The 19,644-nt window shown below is 47.4% G+C and overlaps 1 protein-coding gene across 1 annotated transcript in view; it reads right to left on the bottom strand.

Annotated features, from left to right (window-relative positions):
- SORBS1 (sorbin and SH3 domain containing 1) overlaps positions 1-17,389 on the bottom strand; it is a 211,881-nt gene extending 194,492 nt beyond the window's left edge. Inside the window, exon 1 of the mRNA XM_082223035.1 lies at positions 17,273-17,389. The gene's annotated coding sequence lies outside the window, so the exon portion shown is untranslated. The remainder of the gene's footprint in view (positions 1-17,272) is intronic.
- Positions 17,390-19,644: the final 2,255 nt, after the last annotated feature.

Here is a 19,644-nt window from a genome sequence, read left to right on the forward strand (position 1 = left end):
CACACCTGGTCTGGAGCATCCTCCTCCTTCATGTGACCAGGTAGATGGGCGGGAGCCTGGCAGACCCTACAAAAGGGCTGGTCAAGCAGCAATTTTTGCTTTTATCGCCTTTCAGTGGCACCTTGGTTCTCAAGCGCCCTGGTACTCAAACAACTTGGAACCCATACACTGCAAACCCGGAAGTAAGTGTTCCGGTTTGCAAACTTTTTTTGGAAGCCGAAGGTGCTCGATTTTGAGTGTTATGCTTCCGATTTGAGTGCCACACTTCCGTTTTGAGTGTTATGTTGAGGTCTGTCGGATTTTTTGTGTGGTTTTTTTGTGACTGTGTGGAACCCAGTTCAGCTACTGACTAATTGATTGTGTGACTACAGTACATTATTGCTTTCATTTTATGGATCAATGGTCTCTTTAGATAGTAAAGTCCATGTTAAATTGCTGCTTTAGGGGTTGTTTTTAAAAGTCTGGGACAGATTAAACCATTTTGCATTACTTTCTATGGGAAAGCATGCCTTGGTTTTGGAACGCTTTGGTTTTGGAACGGACTTCCAGAACGGATTAAGTTTGAGAACCAAGGTACCACCATTTTCCATTTTGCCTTATGCTGTCTGCTGGCTCTCAGCCAGCAACACACGGGCTCATCCGTCACAGAGGATGAGCCCACACTTTTCTCTAACTCTAACCACAAGCTAAAGCCTACCTCCAGGACCATACTGTGAACTGAATATAAGTAAACCTTATCCTTACTTTTAAAAGAAGACTGTTGTGTCATTATTGTTTCTAAGAGGGAACTAAAGGGGATTTACCAAGAACAATCCAATCTGGACAAGCCAGACTGGATTGCTTAACTCAAATGATTCTCACAAATCCATCAACTAGCTTCCTGAAATGCACAAGGAAATGTGCTGACGATAGCAGCGCGAACACTACTGGCCCAGAGATGGAAAGAAGATAAAGTTCCAACCAGAGAGCAATGGCCGATGAAGTAGATGGACTATGCCGAAATGGCAAAATTGACCAGGAAAATCAGAGACCAGGAAGAGAAGAAATTTAAGAAAGAATGGGGGAAATGTATAATGTATTTAAGAGCACACACTAAACAACTAAAAACTTTGGCTGGATTAGAGCAACACTTTTAACGTACAAAATACAATGGAATAAAGGGTAATAATATTTCTAACAAATTAGAGAAAAGCTGAATGAAAAGAGGATTCATAATAGAAACCAGGGAAGGGTGGAGGGAAGTCAAGGGTTTCCGAGAATCCTAAAGGTGAATGAGATGCTTCAACTGAAACTTGTTATGTAAAAGATAATAAAAATATTGATACATAAAAAAGGAAATGTGCTCTGCTACTAGCTCACTAGCATGAGTGAGGGGTAATATTTAATCAATGTATCCTCTCCTAATATCCTCAACATTCCCACACTAGATTCCTAGTCTCCCCCCTCCCCCTGCTCTCCATTTCTGGCGCGCTTGCGTAGAGGCTCTTTTCATGAGCTCACGGCAAGGTAGAATGCAAATGCCCCTCACAGAAGCAGAGACAGAAGGTGGAAGGGGCAGAAAGGGGGAATTCCCAATGAAGTGCCTCCTTCAACTGAACCCCAGGGTCAGTGGCTCCCCCAGAGAAACTGCAGAAAGAAGGGAGCCATGGATTCAAAAAGGTTGAACACCACTGTACTATCCATATGGAAGGTTCCTGCTCCCTGGTCTTGAATAGGGCAACTGTGCCCCTGAAGGACCAGGGGCACAGCCTGGGAGTCATTCTGGACTCACAGCTGTCCATGGAGGTGCAGGTCAATTCTGTGTCCAGGGCAGCTGTCTACCAGCTCCACCTGGTATGCCAGCTGAGACCCTATCTGCCCGCAGACTGTTTCGCCAGAGTGGTGCATGCTCTGGTTATCTCCCGCTTGGACTACTGCAATGCTCTCTACGTGGGGCTACCTTTGAAGGTGACCCGGAAACTACAACTAATCCAGAATGCAGCAACCAGACTGATGACTGGGAGCGGCCGCCGAGACCATATAACACCAGTCCTGAAAGACCTACACTGGCTCCCAGTACGTTTCCGAGCACAATTCAAAGTATTGGTGCTGGCATTTAAAGCCCTAAACGGCCTCAGCCCTGCATGCTTGAAGGAGCGTCTCCACCCCCATCCTTCAGCCCGGACACTGAGGTCCATCTCCGAGGGCCTTCTGGCAGTTCCCTCACTGCGAGAAGCGAAGTTACAGGGAACCAGGCAGAGGGCCTTCTCGGTAGTGGCGCCTGCCCTGTGGAACACCGTCCCACCAAATGTCAAAGAAACAAGCAACTATCTGACTTTTAGAAGATACCTGAAGACAGCCCCAGTCACCAGTCTATCTGCCACATTCTGGATTAGTTGTAGTTTCTGGGTCACCTTCAATAGAGTGCTCCTGGTCACTGGTTCAGTTTACTGAGGCTGATGGAAGTTGGATTGGTTCCCCATCCCTGACACACAGCTTTGAGTGAATCTCAGATCAAATAATGAGGAGAATGGGATTCCTACCTTGAACAGAGAGGACCTTAACTACACGGAAAGAGTTATAGGAGTGCTCAGTAGGACTTTGCAATGGCCACAAGCAGTTTTACAGAATAAACTGAATAGCAGTAGACCTACACACACACACACACACACACCAGGGGTGTGGGATCCCAAATTCTTCACTGGCTAATTTGAAATCGGAGAAATGAGCATGAAATGCACTTGACAATATAGAAATCAAATTTCAAACTATTTGGTATACTAATGGATACCGAGAGGGGAGAGGTTTGCCCAAGCACAACTTAGTAGCTAGTACAATAAAGCAAGCCTGAATGTGCTAGCAGCTGACAATCCTGGGGCTCAGCTATATTGGCAAAGAAAAGGCGCTTTATATGTGTTGTACAGTGGTGCCTCGCAAGACGAAATTAATTCGTTCTGCGAGTTTTTTCGTCTTGCGAATTTTTCGTCTTGCGAATTTTTCGTCTTGCGAAGCACGGTTTCCCATAGGGTATTCACGGTTTTAAGAAAAAGGAAACAAACTTGCAAGACATTTTCATTTTTCGTCTTGTGAAGCAAGCCCATAGGGAAATTCGTCTTGCGAAGCAACTCAAAAAACGAAGAACTCTTTCGTCTTGCGCGTTTTTCGTCTTGCGAGGCATTCGTCTTTCGAGGTACCACTGTATATGCATTATTGCACTATGACACCAGATGGCGCTGTGGAGTTCCGTTTTTGCCAACCTAATTTCTCACCTAAAGTTTACAACGCCTTCAACTGTGAAGCCAGCCAGTGTCTCTCCCTAAAGGTAAAGGTAAAGGGACCCCTGACCATGCATGACTAAGCCGCTTCTGGCGATCCAGAGCAGCGCAGGGAAACACTGTTTACCTTCCCGCCAGATTGGTACCTATTTATCTACTTGCACTTTGATGTGCTTTCGAACTGCTAGGTTGGCAGGTCTCTCCCTAGCTCCACCCTTATTTCAGACGTTGTGACATATTGGTTTATCACAATATTTAGCTTGTTGATATACCGCAATGTTGAAAACCAGACCTCGCCCAACCCTAACAGCACGGATATTTTATCTGCCACTGTTTAAAACGAAATCTACTCAGAGGGCCTCCTTCATATCTTGCTGCACAAGAATCATGACCATCCTTAGTCAAGAACCGAGTAGGCCACTGTGAGTCATCACATAAGCACCTAGGATTATAATGTACAGCACAAAGGTGATTCATATGGAACAGGCAGCCAGAATGTGGGTTGGGCAACCCCTTATTGAAAACAAGACTCTTAGCTGTTTGGCCACTCTAAAAATGTTTCCCTTAATATTTTAAGAAGAGGAGCTGAAAAAGAGCCTTTGAGTATTAAAGAACGGCACATTAAGCTTCTGCAACCAATCAATTCCTTGAAGCATCTGCCAAAGAATTGTCTATTCACAGCCAACACAATTGCTGTGTTCCCAAACATCTGAGTTTATGTTCCTGGTGCAGTTTTGAGACAAAGTGTTACAGGCAAGGCTGAATCTATTACTGAGCACCCGATATGCATGTAACTGGAGGTTTGCCACCAGCCCCTAGTGGCCCACCCAAAAACCACCCTTTTTACACTTTTTAACCCTGTTACTCAACTTCATCTTAAAATGACACAATGAAAGAACGTTAAGTACAAGCAGGGAATTTGGATACAACCTCTCCCTTCCCACAGTTCTTTCTCAAGCAACGTAGAAATCAGCACAAAACTCATCTAGTTCCTAGAACTGGTCATGTCTGGAGGATTTTCCGTGGGCAGAAGTTTGCTCATCCCTCAAAGAAATAAACTTCTCATGGGCATGCTGGTTGCCAAAGCCACTATAGCCATCTGCTATTTGCCAGTATCTAACACGATGACACATTTATGTTCTTCCCCCAAATCAGCTGTCCCTTCCTACGGCCCATAAATAAAGTGTAAGAAAGCAACTATCCCGTTTAGCGATGCCCAACAGAATGCTAAATTTGCAGTGCAGTCATTGTCGGATTTATGTATAAGCTAAACAAGCTTAGGGCTCCACCCTCTCGGGGGCTCCCAAAAAATATACTACTTCTTAACTGTATTTCACTATTAATGTACTTCTTGATTGTATTTTATTTCAACAATACCTTTGATGAAATATATATTTTGTTATGTGCAAATGGCTTTAGATTCCTATTAGGTCCATAAATAGGGATGCGGGTAGCGCTGTGGGTTAAACCACAGAGCCTAGGACTCACCGATCAGAAGGTCAGCAGTTCGAATCACTGCGACAGAGTGAGCTCCTGTTGCTCGGCCCCTGCTCCTGCCAACCTAGCAGTCTGAAAGCACATCAAAGTGCAAGTAGATAAATAGGTACCGCTCCGGCGGGAAGGTAAACAGCATTTCCCCGCACTGCTCTGGTTTGCCAGAAGTGGATTAGTCATGCTGGCCACATGACCTGGAAGCTGTATGCTGGCTCCCTCGGCCGATAAAGCAAGATGAGCGCCACAACCCCAGAGTCGGTCACGACTGGACCTAATGGTCAGGGGTCCCTTTACCTTTACCTAGGTCCATAAATTACCAAATAGCATATATTCAACACAAAAAACAACAACAATTGGTTGTTGACAAAGGACAGCTGGACATATAAAGGGCCCCATTACCTTCAGTAGCTTAGGGCCTCATCAAACCTAAATCTGGCCCTGAGTGCAGTGCATATTCACCATTGCATGGTCTAGGTCTTGAACCCCTGGCCTACCTGGTAGCAAGTCAGTATGTCCAGTCCCCAGTTGGGGGGGTCAATCCACATGTCCAAAGCGAAGCACTGTGCCACAGAGACCTTGGAGCATCTATGCTGAGGTCCTTCAACATGGACAGCTGAGCAGACACCAGCTCTGCTGCCTTTTTATACTTTGCCTGGTGATGGCAGCATCTGGGCTTGATGAGGCAGGTGACTCTCCCCTGTCCTGAGCCTACTCCAGCTGAGGAATCACAAACCCTCATCCCAAAGCTAGCGAGCACCACCTGGCCAGCTAGGGAGCTGGGTCGTGGGCCCTTGCCTGCCTCAGCCTCCAGGAGTGCTCCCTACACCTCAGAGCTCGTTGGGTTCATGGAGGCAGAAGCCCCTCTGGTTCTGCTGATGGGTCCTGTTACTTTGATTCCTGTGCACTGACCCCCAACCTCTGTCACTCTGTGAGAACTCCCTACACTAACCTCTCCTTCCCCAGCTTGCCCCAGTGTGTCCCAGTCCCGGCCACACCCCTCACCGGGATCCTCTTCCTCTTCCCCGTTGTCCTGCCAGTTCATGACAGGTATGCATGCGCATTTTGTTCTTACACACATTCCTACCATCCTTCCATTCCAGAATCCAACTGTAAAAAAAGAAAAGAAAAGGTAAAGGACCCCTGAACGGTTAAGTTAAGGTTGCCAGATTTTTTCAATGAATCCGTGGACACTTTTCAACTTCAATAGATTTTGTATGGGGGCTGATTTGTAAATCCGGGGACTGTCCCTGGGAAACGGGGACGTCTGGTAACCTTAGGTTAAGTCCAGTCAAAGGTGACAGTGGCATTGTGGCGCTCATCTCGCTTTCAGGCCGAGGGAACTGGCGTTTGTCCACAGACAGCTTTATGGGTCATATGGCCAGCATGACTAAGCCGCTTCTGGTGCAACAGGACACTGTGACAGAAACCAGAGCACATGGAAATGCTGTTTACCTTCCCGCTGCAGTGGTACCTATTTATCTACTCGCACTGGTGTGCTTTCAAACTGCTAGGTTGGCAGGAGCTGGGACAGAGCAATGGGAGCTCACCCCATCGCAGGGAATTGAACCACCAACCTTCTGATCGGCAAGCCCAAGAGGCTCAGTGGTTTAGACCGTGTCCCTAGAATCAACTGCAGCAGCATACTACAGGCATAGCTGCATACTGCATACAATCTGCACCTGACATCACACACTGGAACCACGGTGGGTGATTTAAAAATGTTCCCTCTGCCTTGAAGTCCCAAAACTGATCAGGCACTCGTGCTATTAACAGTAAAGCAACACAATAATTCAGTGGCACATTCAGCATCGTATGTAGTCTGGTTGTTGTCCAAGTTCGCTTGGGTGCCTTCCAGGAGTGATGCAAGGCTTTGAAGATCTGTTGCCTCCCTAGCTGTCATATTGGATATTCTTCTACAAAAAGGAGGGAAGCCATATAAGTCTGGAGGGGAGAATCTTTCTTGACCAGAGCTTCCAGGGGCTACATTCGAACAGCAGTTGAGGCCATTTGGCAGATCCAAGGATGTGGCTCTTAATTTTTTAGGAGTCTACAGTCACACACTGACCTCACCATCCTTCATTCTGGGAAGCAAGAGGCATTGTCAAAGACCAAGGACACATCTCTGCCCGGCAAAAAATGCTTGAGAAGGCTGAAGAAGTGCCAGCAGCGTTAGAAACTCAAGATATATAAGCTAGGAACTGAATGGATCCTTAAACCAAAGTTACAGTCAACAAAACAGAATGTCCAGTTGCCATTTTGGGGAAAGACAGCTCTAATGTCTTATTTTTCAAATGATGGACTGACTGTGATTGATTCTCAGTTAAACATCTGGCTAGTTCAGATGACAAGCTTGAGCTAGGTTAAGAAATTTGAGAACTTAAAAGAGAAATCACTTTATCCAAGCACAGTCCTCATATATATAGGCATATCCCTACCTCTTTTTCTTAATGGTGACACAGACCATTCATAGTGTAGGAATATTGTTGAAGTGTTGAAGAAATGATTCTTCAATATCAACCTTGTTGGACTGGCCATGTTGTGCGGATGCCTGATTATCATCCTCCAAAGCAACTACTCTATTCTGAACTTAAAAATGGAAAGCGTAATGTTGGTCGTCAACCAAAGAGGTTTAAAGACTGTCCCAAGGCAAATCTTAAAAAATGTAGTATAAACACCTACAACTGGGAAACACCTGCCTGTGAGCGCTCCAATTGGAGAACCGCCTTTACCCAAGGTGTCATGGGCTTTGAAGACACTCGAACTCAGGACGCAAGTGGGAAACGTGCTAAGAGGAAGGCACGCTTGGCAAATCCACAGCATGATCAACTCCCACCCGGAAGCCAATGTCCCCACTGCGGAAGGACGTGTGGATCCAGAATTTGCCTCCACAGTCACTTAAGGACTCATTGTTAAAACTGTGTTTATGGAAGACAATCTTACTCATAAAAGGTAAAGGTAAAGGGATCCCTAATGGTTAGGTCCAGTCGCGGATGACTCTGGGGTTGTGGCGCTCATCTCGCTTTACTGTCCGAGGGAGCCAGCATACAGCTTCCGGGTCATGTGGCCAGCATAACTAAGCCGCTTCTGGCGAACCAGAGCAGTGCACGGAAACGCCGTTTACCTTCCCGCCAGAGCAGTACCTATTTATCTACTTGCACTTTGAGGTTCTTTCGAACTGCTAGGTTGGCAGGAGCAGGGACCAAGAAACGGGGGCTCACCCCGTCGTGGAGATTTGAACCGCCGACCTCCCGATCGGCAAGCCCTAAGCTCTGTGGTTTAGAAGAGTGGTTTATGGAAGACAATCTTACTCGTAGTGATCACCAAAGAAGAAGAAGTGGTGTATGAATATTCTTCACAACTGTGAGCAGGGCAGACGGGTGGGGTAAGTGAAGACAAGCGACAACTAATAGCCATAACATTGTTCACTGCTCCGGCAGCACAGAAAAAGCATTTTGGTTCCTGAAATTCATTCCAATTGTGCAGGTAAAATATAACTGATAGAATTCTACAGGATGTGCTATTAGTGTGTGAAAACAGACCAGATCTAAGGATCTCCAGATGGTGGAGATGTCAGGCCCAGCCATCTTCATTTGGTCGCAATTGGCTGATAGTCAGGTGCAAAATGCGCCTGGCCCCTGGCTAATTTCAAACACCAGGCACTGCCCTCTTGGGGTTCCACCACCTGAGGTGGTGGCTCCAACCCTCCTGGTTTCATCATAGAACTCCTCCAACCCTCAATCATTTGGCTTGCCCTTTTCTGAAACTTCTCCTGCTCTGTGGTATCCTTTCTTTGAAGCAACTGGAACTGCACATAGTGTTCCAAGTGTGATCGCCCCATAGATTAGCATAAAAGCATTATCATATTTGCCGTGTTCTTTTCAACCCCTTTCCTAACAATCCCATTTCCACAGCTGCCATGCACACGGGATCAACATCTTCGCCAAGCTATGCACTCTGATATAAAGGTCTCATTTCTCGTAAGTCAATGCCAGTTCACACCCCATGAGCCCATCTGTGAAATTCGGGGGGTTGGGTACGAATCGTGCATCGCTTTCAATTTGCTTATATTTAATTGCTTTGCCATTTTATTGCCTACTCACCCAGTTTGGAGAGAATTCATTTTAAAGCCGTATCAAAAAGCAACTGTAAAATATTAAACAGACCCTTTCAATAATTAATTTCCCGAGAGACCGTCTCCTTGTGGATCACACCGGGCAGATCTTAGAAGAAGCAAAATAAAACTTCCAAGTGGCAAAATATATCAGTGTGACCATTCTAACATCCCCAAGATTTTGCGCTTTCATCAGGTTCAAAACTAGTCTTCTCGGAGGTACCATTTCGGTGTGCAACCTACGGCCCTTTCATTCATTTTATTTTAACTGTTTTATGCTAGACAGCATCTTAAAAAGCAGAGACATCACCTTGCCAACAAAGGTCCATATAGTTCAAGCTATGGTTTTCCCAGTAGTGATGTATGGAAGTGAGAGCTGGACCATAAAGAAGGCTGATCGCCAAAGAATTGATGCTTTTGAATTATGGTGCTGGAGGAGACTCTTGAGAGTCCCATGGATTGCAAGAAGATCAAACCTATCCATTGTGAAGGAAATCAGCCCTGAGTGCTCACTGGAAGGACAGATCCTGAAGCTGAGGCTCCAATACTTTGGCCATCTCATGAGAAGAGAAGACTCCCTGGAAAAGACCCTGATGTTGGGAAAGATGGAGGGCACAAGGAGAAGGGGACGACAGAGGACGAGATGGTTGGACAGTGTTCTCGAAGCTACTAGCATGAGTTTGACCAAACTGTGGGAGGCAGTGGAAGACAGGAGTGCCTGGCGTGCTCTGGTCCATGGGGTCACGAAGAGTTGGACACAACTAAACAACTAAACAACAACAACAACAAAATGCTGGATTTTAAATTGTCGTTCCCTGCCTTGGGACCTACTGGCAAGGGGTGTGTGTGTGCTAAATGTGCTTCACGGAGGGCAGTGTTTGAAATTAGCCAGGCGCCAGGTGCCTTTTGCGACTGGCGCAGGACCAATTGTGACCACATGGAGAGCTCTGGATGCCCAGTTCGCGACTGACATCTCCATCTGGCTGGCCCCTCCAGCTTTCTTAAGCAGGTCAGCAGAAGACCTTATATACTGAAATTTATGCCCCACCTTTTTCTCCACGGAGTGCATGGTACACCTCCCTCCTCAGTTAATCGCTACAACACTCCCGCAAGGTAGGTTAAGAGGCTTTGACTGGCCCAAGGTCACCCACTGAGCTTCAGCACACATGAATTCCCGCATTGCATGAATGACCCATTGAATGAGAGGACTCTTGGGTCCTTTCCAACTCTAGGATTATATGATTCGGTGAATTTTGCTACATCTGGGAAACAGGAACAAAGAACAGAGCAACATCTTAAAGGACCTAGGAGACCCACGGCACGGATGATGTCCGCTGCTCTGCAACTTACACCTTCCATTATTCTACACTGAACCAACTGACTCCAGACAGGTGAGAAGAAGGCCAGCATCCTGCTCAGAGATGCTTTTTTCCAACTCATTAGCCACCATTATGCCTGGCACATCCTATGCCCAATTAAAAACGTCCTTGCTTCCTAAAAGCAGGCAAAGCTACCCAAGGCCATTTAGCTCTTTGGAGTCCTTTAAAGAGATTTTTGGCAACGTTCTAGAAACGCCGTGTTCCTAGAGGGGCAGCCCCAGTTACAATGCGATTCATAATTACAAAATCATATTTCTTTTATTACCGCTTCTTTGCTTCCTGTTTATCTCAGCCGATCACATCACTGAGTATGCACTGCCACAGCAATGGAAATAAATCTCAGTTTGTACAGAAAGAAGAGGGGGGAAGCTGTGATCGTTCTCCTAATAATTAAGAATACCCCAGTGCCTTTCATTTGCAAGGCTGAAAGCTCTTGCAAAGAGGCATATTTACCATAGTAAACCTTATATGGTAAGGAATGGACAGACCTTGTCTAGCTAACCGGCACTCACTAAGGCCTTTCTCGTGTCCCGAGTGATATTATAATTCTGTGGCCTGGAGGGAGCGTAGTTGACAGCAAGCACAGCCAGTCCATTCACTGGTCAGGTGTAGCATTTATCCCAGGTAGCAGCCTTGAAGACGGCTCCAGCAACCAGCATCTTCTTTCTCCAACTTCCACTCTTTTCAGAGGCAGGCTGCCAGTCAGAGCCTGTCTATATCCTTAGCATTTTGTGTGGTGCACAGGAGTTTCCTAAATCTAGGGGTGCTCAGTCCACAGGTCCTTGCCTTGCGGGGGGGGGGGGCTTTAACTGATGTCACAGTGAACCCCAGAGCCTTTGGAAATCCCTGTGGTCAGATCAGCGATGCTCTAGCTTCTCCACTTTTTGTTTTAAAATAATTTTTATTAAGTTTCTTTTCTCATAACAAATAACCAATAACGTTACTAAGCATACATTTTCCCATTCCCCCCCCCCTCCCTGTTGACTTCCCTCAACTACTATTTCTGGTGTGTTACATCCAATGATACATTCTGCTGTTTGTATACTGTAATCTGTTGTCACACTGTTATACTTCTGGTTCTCAAGAAATAAAGTTGCAAATGTTTATTTAAATCCAGTCAGCGACACCATTTCTTCTTGTTGTTTCTGCAACTATATTGTATACAGTGGACGCTCGGGTTGTGAACGTGATCCGTGCGGGATGCACATCCGCAACCCGCAGTGTTCGCAACCCGCAGCGGCGCTTCTGCGCATGCGCGGGTTGCGATTTGGCCTTCTGCTCATGCGCAAAGCGCAATTTAGTGCTTCTACGCATGCACGGCCCTCGAAACCTGGAAGTAACCCGTTCCGGTACTTCCGGGTTTTGACGGGTCCGTACCCCGAGAAAACACAACCTGAAGGGTCTGTAACCCGAGGTATGACTGTAAAAGGTCCCCATTCTTTTTCAAAGTCACTTATTGCCCTTTTCACGCAATCTTCCTTCTCCACTTTCAAGCCCTAAATAGTTTGCCTGGTGATGCAACCAGAGACCACCCTCCCCTGCCCTTCCTAACAGTTCTCAGTACAAAACAGGGCTTCTATTCACAGCTGTGTGCGTGACATTGTGACACCGGTGGCAGCGCCTCTGGTGCTGAGAGCTTCATGGAAGTGTTGCAATGCCAGGCAGATGACTGCCCAGCTTTCTCCCAAGCTCCAAACTTGGGGGGGGGGGCAGGAACCGCTGCTTTCCCTTCTTTTCTGATCCACCCACCTCTGTAGCCAGCTGCCAACTCAGTGCTCCTTTCTTTCCCTTCCCACGCATCGGAAACAAGGGTCCTCCTCCCTCGCTGGGTGGCAGATCTCCGCTCCCAATCCATGCATTTAACGTTGCCCCACGCTGCCAGGGGGCACTGTGCCAAAACAGCAGAGCGCCTCAGCAGCCCAGTGTCAAAAACTGCAACCCCCGGCGCACTTCTAGCTGCAAACTGCAAAGGAAGGGATCCCCCCTGAAGTTTCACTTGGCTTCTAAGGGCACAGCAACTCCTTGCCTCCTCCGATCTGAAAAAGACAGCCTATTAAATGAAATAAACAGAAAGGACTGTAAACTTTTCCAGTATGCAATAACAGCGGCAAGAATATTATTGGCCCAGAGATGGAAACAGGAACAAGTACCTACTTTGGAGGAGTGGAGAATGAAGCTGATGGACTATGCAGAACTTGATAAAATGACAGGGAAGATCAGATACCAACGAGATCAAAAGTTTATCGAGGACTGGGGAAAATTTGTTGAATATTGGGGAGGTTTAAGTGATAATGAAATAACGCTTGCGACGTTTAAAGAAGCTCTGTAAAAATCTAAAGAAATATTGTAAGAAAGGAAAACAGGTGTGGACAGGTTTGTCAAAAGGCAATACGAAATGTAGGAAATGTGTAACTAAAAAGTTTAATTCGGATGATTGTCAGAATGGCTGATGGAAGTCCAAAAAAGGAGAAAATTTGTAAAGTGGAAATGTTTGTCTATTTTTTCTTTTGCTGAAAATTAATAAAAAATATTAAAAAAGAAAAAGACAGCCTATTTATTTACTCATTTACACCTCTCCTCCAAGGAGCCCCTCCCCTGTGAAGTAGGTTAGGCTGAGACTGAGTGACGGGCGCAGAGTAATCTAGTGAGTTTCATGGTGGGGATTTGAACCCTCCCAGGTCAAATTCTGACAGTCTAACCTCTGTAACACACTGGGGACCAGAACTGTGGGGCACCATATTTTATTTTTTTGAACAATGTGAATGTTTATGCCGATTCCCTTTTCATACTCAGCCTGGAATATCTCTCTCTGTCAAGGTAGGTCATATCCTGCATCTCCCATGAGCTCAAGCCAGCACAGCCATGGGTCAAGGATGATGGGAGATGTAGTCTACATGACCTGGTAGATTGCACCAGGCCATCTGACAAAGAAAAAGTTTTGGAGGATCCCAGCCAGGCAGAACTGAAAAAGACTATAACCCAAATTCTGCCCTCGACGTATGGCAATAATATGAAATGATCTAATGCTTTGCTTTCATTAACATTATCTGCAAAAAAGGTAAAAAAAAATGTAAATATGAAAATATCTGGCCTAATTTACTGGCTTTGCTTTCAACACAGGATTTTCAAATAGTTTCTGTACATGTGTCCCCACGAGGCAAAGGAAGGGGCTCATATTTTACAGAGCATATTCTGTAATCTGGTTGCTACTGCCTCGCTTTCGAAGAAACACCATTGGCCAAATTTCCATTCTCTTTACGGCTTGACTTGTACAATGATGGGGTTCATTACAAAACAAACTACATCCCCAACATTAACTGCTAATTGTCAAGGGTCTGCTTTTCTAATAATAGGATGTTTTGGTTTAAGCATGTGAGCAATGTCAAACTTTCTAGTTAAGTGTTAATAATCTGGAGGCAATTCATTTCCTTCTCATTTCTATTGTCCAATTGTCCATCTGTTCTGGGATATCTTATGGTACATATGTCTTTAATTTTGGGTTTCTAGGTAATGTGAAAGTGCTCTATGTTCAAATCCATGCTGGTTCATTATATCCAAGAATCTGCGTATTTCAGAGCTTGCTGAACGTAGGGACTCGCCAGTAAAAATAAAGGTAAAGGGACCCCTGACCATCAGGTCCAGTCGTGACCGACTCTGGGGTTGCGGCGCTCATCTTGCTTTATTGGCCAAGGGAGCCAGCGTAAAGCTTCTGGGTCATGTGTCCAGCATGACTAAGCCGCTTCTGTAATTCTTAATATTTTAGGAGGCTCAGCAAAATTTGCCTGCTCGTGGCCTCTTTTTTAAAAGCATTTATAACTGTGGCATGTGGCGCTGTGGGTTAAACCACAGAGCCTAGGGCTTGCCGATCAGAAGGGCGGCGGTTCAAATCCCCGCGACGGGGTGAGCTCCTGTTGCTCAGTCCCTGCTCCTGCCAACCTAGCAGTTTGAAAGCACGCTAGTGCAAGTAGATAAATAGGTACTGCTCCGGCAGGAGGGTAAACGGCGTTTCCGTGTGCTGCTCTGGTTTTGCCAGAAGCGGCTTAGTCATGCTGGCCACATGACCCGGAAGCTGTACGCTGGCTCCCTCTGCCAGTAAAGAAAGATGAGTGCTGCAACCCCAGAGTCGTCCGCGACTGGACGTAATGGTCAGGGGTCCCTTTACCTTTTACGGAAAAGCAGGAGAGATCTGGATGCTTACTGAATGCATTTAATTGGATTTGATGCTTACCCAGTGAAAAGACTTAGGCTATGTACATTTTAGCAGCTTAAAGTGCAGCAAGGACAACTTCCCCCTGCTGTGTTTCAAGTTGCATTTGCACACAGTCAGAGGGGGGCTGGGATGTCTTTACGCCAGGAGTAGGCAATCTAGTCCATGGGTAGGGAAACTAAGGCCTGGGGGCTGGATCTGGCCCAATCGCCTTCTCAATCCGGCCCACGGATGGTCCACGAATCAGCGTGTTTTTACATGAGTAGAATGTGTGCTTTTATTTAAAATGCAGCTCTGGGTTATTTGTGGGGCATAGGAATTCATTCATTTCGCCCCCCCCAAAAAATATAGTCTGGCCCCCCACAAGGTCTGAGGGACAGTGGACCAGCCCCCTGCTGAAAAAGTTTGCTGACCCCTGCTTTACACAATGCACATTACTGTTTGGTTTCCTGAGCCCTGCAAACCCTCCTTTCCATTAAGGTTGTCATCTGTGCGCAAGCGCCATCATCTGCGCATGTGCAACGGCTGCCTTAAATGTACACACCTCAGCTTAAAAGTGAAGTGAAACGTGGCTCAAGTTTCCCTTTCAGAATGAAGCTGGTTTGAGGGAAAACACGTCAAACAGCAATATTTCTTTTTTAAAAAACGAACACACCCTTACAAGACGGTGCTGCGTTGTGAATTATGCTACACGCAGGACGATTCAAAAGCCAGCAGTGGGAGCACACCAGTAATGTGTAGTCACTCACAACATTTTCCTTTTGATCCAACTGAATAGCAACTAAAGAGCAACTTTCAACAAATTTATTACAGTTGCCACAGTAGATATATTATAAGCCCTTCGAAAGTAAGTCCACAACTGCACAGGCCTGGGAGAAGGGTGTGATGAATATTTGATGAATTATTGTATTTTAATATTTTGTTGGAAGCCGCCCAGAGTGGCTGGGGAAACCCAGCCAGATGGGCGGGGTATAAATAATAAATTATTACCATTATTATTATAATTATCCACCTATTCCACAGAAGGTCACTTACAGCTTAATCCTATACATATCTACTCAAAAAGAAGTCCCATTCATTAAACTGGGCTTACTCCCAGCTGTTTTATGTTTTAAAGCTGCAATCCTATACATAAAGTCTCTGTCACAGCATCCTGACAGGGAGAAAGGACAGGGGTTTCAAATTAAAGGCAAGGATCTCCCCAGAAAATTCAACTCGCCGGTTAACAGAAATGCAACTGAATAGCCCCCAGCGTACACACATTTCCCATGCCTGAAAATGCTTTGTTTGTATAATACATTTGTAGAAGCAAATGCCCTTTCTAAAATGAAGCAGAAGGTTTGCCAATACAAGCGCACGCTCTTTGATGGAAACAGGATACCTACAACAGGCCTGAGGTGGCTTTTCTTCATTATACTAATAGCCTAATAAATAAGTAAGTGGGAGCTTTCGTGTTCGCAGCAGCAAGCTAGCAAGAAAACCCAACCCCCCCCCCCCAATCCTCAAGACTGGAAGGGCTGAAGGGCCTAACAGTAAATGTTCCTGGCAGGCCATAGATACAGGTTCCATTCTTTACTCAATGCGAATTCACAAGCGTTCAGCTCTTTGTCTTGCTTTGCGTGGGCAAATCAATCTCTAATGTACACTGCTTTTTTAAAGAAGAAGAACGAACGAACACAAAACAGCCAAATAAACCCACAGAGGTATTTTACATTTCTGCATGTAAATCAGAAAAAATTGGCCACAGCAATTCCTGGTCAACACCCAGGAGAAGAGTGAGACATACACAACCAGTTTTCTAAATGTATTATATTGGCCACTGGACTAGTCTATTCTTAAGAAATTTGGTCCAATTTTTTTTAAAATTAAAAATCCTCTGTTTGGCTTGTTCTCTGATTCCCCCAAAGCCTTGGTCCTCTGCAACTCCTGCAGGCAGCCAGCAATGCATCGCAGCTCCTGCGCAGCCCCCGTTCCTTCCCACAGGGGCTCGCGCAAGTGATCTTCCCCGTTGGATTTTGAGCGGAGGAGGAGGAGGAGGAGGAGGAGGAGGAGGAGGAGGGATGCCATTCCCCTGCGGGCAAAACGGCGGTGAATGAACCGCCACGCGCCACCAGCGGCCGCTTCATGGGTTCTCTCCCGGAGAAGATGCTACTTTCACCCGCTCCTAGCAACAGATACAGGACGCGACAACCGCCTTGCTCTCTCTCCTCCTCGCCCCCCCCCTCCGCAAAACAATGCACGACGGTCTTTAACCTCCAGCACCGCCGGCATCCGAAAGTCAAGGTCGCGCAGTCTATAAAAGGCAACCACCTTAAAGATGGACTCCCATCATCAGCCCAGTTCTTGGGGCGTTGGGGGGGGGGGGAATCAAGAAAACCCGTTTGCCATGGCGAAGATCCACCGGGTGGGGCTGCCATCACACCCGAATCTCCGCGCCGTGCGAACGGGAAGGGGGGCAATTCGAATTGTTCTTTTGCAAAACACGCACATAGAGAGGGAACCAGCTTCTGCAACTCCCTAAAGAGGTCCCTAAATCCGCGCGGGGGAGGCGTTCTCATCAAGGCGTTCCAAGCAACCTCCGCGTTCCAAGCAGCCGTCTCTAACAGCCCAAGAGCCGGGCCTTTAAAGCAAGCAAAAGCGCGCCCCCGCGTGCACGCGCCCCCCCGCAAAGCCTCTCTCGGGATAAGCCGGATTCCCTCCTGGAAGAGTCCGAGGCGGCGACACCAGAAGCAGCGGCAGCAGCATCCCAGCCCAGTTCACACGTTCCCGCAGACACGCAGGTTCTAAATCTCCCCCTGACGCGCGTTCCTTCCCTTTGCCCTCTTACCTCGCTCCTTCCCCGCCGCCGCTTTCGCAGGAGAAGCTCCTTCCGCGCAGCGCGCCGCAGCAATCCGCGCCGCTTCGCCTCGGGCGACAAGAAAAAGCCCTGACTTCACCGCCAGACGCGCGGCGGGCGGCCAATGGGAGGCGGCTCCGCCCACCTCATTAGCATGCCCCGCGGGGGCCGCGTCCGCACGCGCAGCGCGGCCCGAGCTCGCCTCGCTTTTCCCCGCTTCCCGCGCTCGGCAAAGAGCGCGCGCTCCCGCGCAATTAGAGGAGGCGTGCGGGCAGCCCGGCGCCTCCCCCGCCGACACGTGTCTGCTGCGTGGGGATGGAGTAGCAGGAGAGGATATATTAATGGCAATTTATCCCTCCGGGAGCCCACGCGTGGGGGTGGAACAGAGTTCTGAAATCCTACCCTTGGCAGCAAAGCAATGGCAAACCTAGACAGCATCTTAAAAAACAGAGACATCATCTTGCCAACAAAGGTCCATATAGTTAAAGCTATGGTTTTCCCAGTACAGTGGTACCTCGGGTTACATACGCTTCAAGTTACAGACTCCACTAACCCAGAAATAGTACCTTGGGTTAAGAACTTTGCTACAGGATGAGAACAGAAATCGCGCAGTGGCAGCCGGAGGCCCCATTAGCTAAAGTGGTACCTCAGGTTAAGAACAGTTTCAGGTTAAGTACGGACCTCCGGAATGAATTAAGAACTTAACCTGAGGTACCACTGTACAATGGCGCTGTGGGTTAAACCACAGAGCCTAGGACTTGCCGATCAGAAGGTCGGCAGTTCAAATCCCTGCAATGACGGGGTGAGCTGCTGTTGTTCGGTCCCTGCTCCTGCCAACCTAGCAGTTCGAAAGCAAGTCAAAGTGCAAGTAGATAAATAGGTACCGCTGCGGCGGGAAGGTAAACGGCGTTTCCGTGCGCTGCTCTGGTTTGCCAGCAGCGACTTAGTCATGCTGGCCACATGACCCGGAAGTTGTACGCCAGCTCCGTCGGCCAATAAAGCGAGATAAGTGCCGCAACCCCAGAGTCAGCCATGACTGGACCTAATAGTCAGGGGTCCCTTTACCTTTTTACCACTGTACAGTCATACCTCGAGTTGAATGCGCTTCGGGTTGAGCGCGTTGGAGTTGCCCTCTGCAGCAACCGGAAGTAATGCGCTCTGTGTTACTTCCGGGTTTCGTCGCTCGCGCATGCGCAGACACTCAAAATGACGTGCACATGCGCGGTAGCGGCGAAATGTGACCAATGCATGTGCAGACGCCCCGTCGCGTCTTACGTTCCATTCGGGATGCAAACGGGGCTCTGCAACGGATCCCGTTCGCATCCCAAGGTACCACTGTAGTGATGTATGGAAGTGAGAGCTGGACCATAAAGAAGGCTGATCGCAGAAGAATTGATGCTTTTGAATGATGGTGCTGGAGGAGACTCTTGAGAGTCCCATGGACTGCAAGAAGATCAAACCTAGCCATTCTGAAGGAAATCAGCCCTGAGTGCTCACAGGAAGGACAGATCCTGAAGCTGAGGCTCCAATACTTTGGCCACCTCATGAGAAGAGAAGAGCCTGATGTTGGGGAAGATGGAGGGCACAAGGAGAAGGGGACGACGGAGGACGAGATGGTTGGACAGTGTTCTCGAAGCTACCAGCATGAGTTTGACCAAACTGCGGGAGGCAGTGGAAGACAGGAGTGCCTGGCGTGCTCTGGCCCATGGGGTCATGAAGAGTCAGACACGACTAAATGACTAAACAACACCACCACCAACAACAACCCTTGGGAGCAAAAATTGAAAGCATAGGGATTAGTGGCTCTCGAATTTCTTTTTCTTTCAGAATAAACATTTGCCACTTTTTAAAAATAAGAAATGCAGTGGAGAACAAAAAAAATAACTCAAAGTTGTGATTGATCAATGACACTAGCAGTGGTTCCTGGCCATGCCCCACCTAAGCATCTCTAAAATCCTGATCCCACACCCCACATAGAATTCTTATTATTCAAAAAGTGAACTCCTATTCACATGGAGGACGCGGGTGCCGCTGTGGGTCTAGGACTTGCCGATCAGAAGGTTGGAGGTTCAAATCCCTGTGACGGGGTGAGCTCCCGTTGCTCTGTCCCTGCTCCTGCCAACCTAGCAGTTTGAAAGCACATCAAAGTGCAAGTAGATAAATAGGTATCGCTCCAGCGAGAAGGTAAATGGCGTTTCTGTGCACTGCTCTGGTTCGCCAGAAGCGGCTTCGTCATGCTGGCCACATGACCCGGAAGCTGGACGCCGGCTCCCTCGGCCAATAAAGTGAGATGAGCGCCGCAACCCCAGAGTAGGTCATGACTGGACCTAATGGTCAGGGGTCCCTTTACCTTTACCTATTCA

The sequence above is a fragment of the Podarcis vaucheri genome (assembly GCF_965113315.1).
Source record: "Podarcis vaucheri genome assembly, chromosome: 5".
Taxonomy (NCBI): domain Eukaryota; kingdom Metazoa; phylum Chordata; class Lepidosauria; order Squamata; family Lacertidae; genus Podarcis; species Podarcis vaucheri.